Genomic DNA, 2,276 nt, shown 5'->3' on the forward strand with positions numbered 1-2,276 from the left:
TATATTTCACAAAAATGCAAACTTCTGGCACGTGGTTTCAGGTCATTTTTTAAGAGAAGTTAATTGCTGGAAACGAAACATGGCCTGGGTAACAAGGTGAGTGGCTGTTTTAAAGACATCCAGAAAATGTAGAAGGAGTATTACAGAACACCAGGCACTACTTTTGCTCGAGTTAGCCACAGAGCTGCCCTTCTCATCATGTAACAGAACATGGTTGTGTTCTTCCAGTGCCTTTATTTTGTGTTGTTTGGTAAAGTAGATGGAAAGGTTCCCCACATTCACAGTTTTCATTTAAACAGAGAGAAATGCCAGAGCCTCACTTAGGGCACAAAAGTTTGGTCTGACAATAATTAATGTGATCTACTGCTGGCATGAAAGGAAAAAATCCTCTTGCAGTTTACTTCCACCCCTCCCCTTCTTCCTGGGTGCTCACTGAACACCTGGTGCACAGTGCAGGGAGCTGTGCTGATGAGAAGCAGCTCACCTTTGTCTCCTTGTTTGCTGCCCGTGTAGCTCAATGAGTTCAGTCACTGCAGAGTGCGATGGAAAACGAGCAGCAGGGGCTGCCATTCCCAGCAGCAGCTTGCAGGCTCAGTGTGCAAGCCACTGCTGTACACTTGGAAGCTGAGCATGCAGGTGAATGTTGTGAGTACTCCATCCCTAACAGCTCCTTGGGCACCCAAGTCCACTTGGGATGGATGGTGTCACATTTTCATTTTTATTTGTTTGCTCTACAGTTTGGCCAAGGACAGCTCTGTTATTTTGTTTGTGGAGAGAGTTCCTCAGTCAGCGTTCCTGCTGCACCACTCAGCCTCACAAGCTTGCAGCTCTACAGGAATTTGGCTGTCTCAGATCGGGCAAGCACAGGTATGCGATGGGTTACGCCAAAGGATTATGGATATTGGTTACCTTGTCCTATGGGGTGTGATTCTTGACACAGGTTATTTTCCCTGACAGTACCGACAGTACACACACCCCTCGTTTCTGTTTTTGTCTCCAAAAGAGCCTTGTGATGTTCAGGTGTTATCTCGTATGATGTTCATCAGGTCAGTACTGGGGCCAACCCTACATAATATCTTTACTGATCTGGATGAGGGGATTGAGTGCACCCTTGGTAAGTTTGCAGATGACACCAAGTTGAGAGTAAGTGCCAATATGCCTGAGGGTAGGAAGGTCCTGCAGGGGGATCTGGGCAGGTTGGATCAATGAGCTGAGAGCAATTGTATGAGCTGCAACAAGATCAAGGCTTGGGTCCTGCACTTCGGTTACAAAAAACCCCATGTATTGGTACAGGCTTGGGGCAGAGTGGCAGGAAAGACATGGAGGAAAAGGATTTGGGGCTGTTAGCTGGCTGAAAGTGAGCCAGGAGTGTGCCCAGGTGGCCAAGAAGGCCAGTGGCCTCTTTTCCCAGGTGATAGGACAAGAGGTCACGACCTTAAGTTGCACATGGGGAGGTTGAAGTTGGATATTAGGAAACATTTGTTCTCAGAAAGAGTGGTGATGCTGGAAGAGTTGTCCAGGTGGAGTCACTGTTCCTGGAGGTGTTCAGGAGCTGTGCTGATGTGGTACTAAGGAACATGGCTTAGCGGGCACCATGAGGATGGGCTGACAGTTGGACTGGATGATATTACTGGTCTTCTATTATCTGGAGTCTGACAGCTTGCTCTACTTTTAAGCAGGAAGTGCTGACTCAAGATACACATACACTAATACGGTCGTTAATAAATGCCCCCCTTCGAGGGGCTTTTTTTGCATTTCTTATGTTCTAACTTCACACTGTCCCATTTGGGAAAAGGGTGCTGGTTTAGTGCTCTCTTGTTCCCCCTCGCTGCACCCGTGGCTCTCAGGGCCCAGAGCAGCCCCTGCCTCGGGGGCTGTGGCCCTCCGAGATCAGCAGCCCGTCCCTGTCCGCATCACGAACATAACTCGGCTCCAGAGCAGCGCAGCACAGAAATGGGAACTTTTATTTATTTTTCTCTCACAAAAAGTAACAACAGCCCCCTCCCCACCCCCATCCTCCCTAGAACAGTGCAGTCGGTCGGCTTGGTGGCTTTAAAAGGTTAAATAGAAGTTGTAAACAATATAACACGGTGCCGGCAACCGGCGCAGCCGCCCCCATCTCCCGGTCATAAATAGGCGCAGTCCCTCCGGGATAAAGTGCAAGAGGCGCGGGCAGGGCAGGGCCGGGCGGCCGTCAGAGGGCTCGGAAGGCGCCGAGGGCGTTCTCCTCCCACTCCATTCCCGGCTCCGAGAAGCCGCCGCCGGCCGAGAGGGGG

This window comes from Meleagris gallopavo, chromosome 2, assembly GCF_000146605.3.
Source record: "Meleagris gallopavo isolate NT-WF06-2002-E0010 breed Aviagen turkey brand Nicholas breeding stock chromosome 2, Turkey_5.1, whole genome shotgun sequence".
NCBI classification, from domain to species: Eukaryota; Metazoa; Chordata; class Aves; order Galliformes; family Phasianidae; genus Meleagris; species Meleagris gallopavo.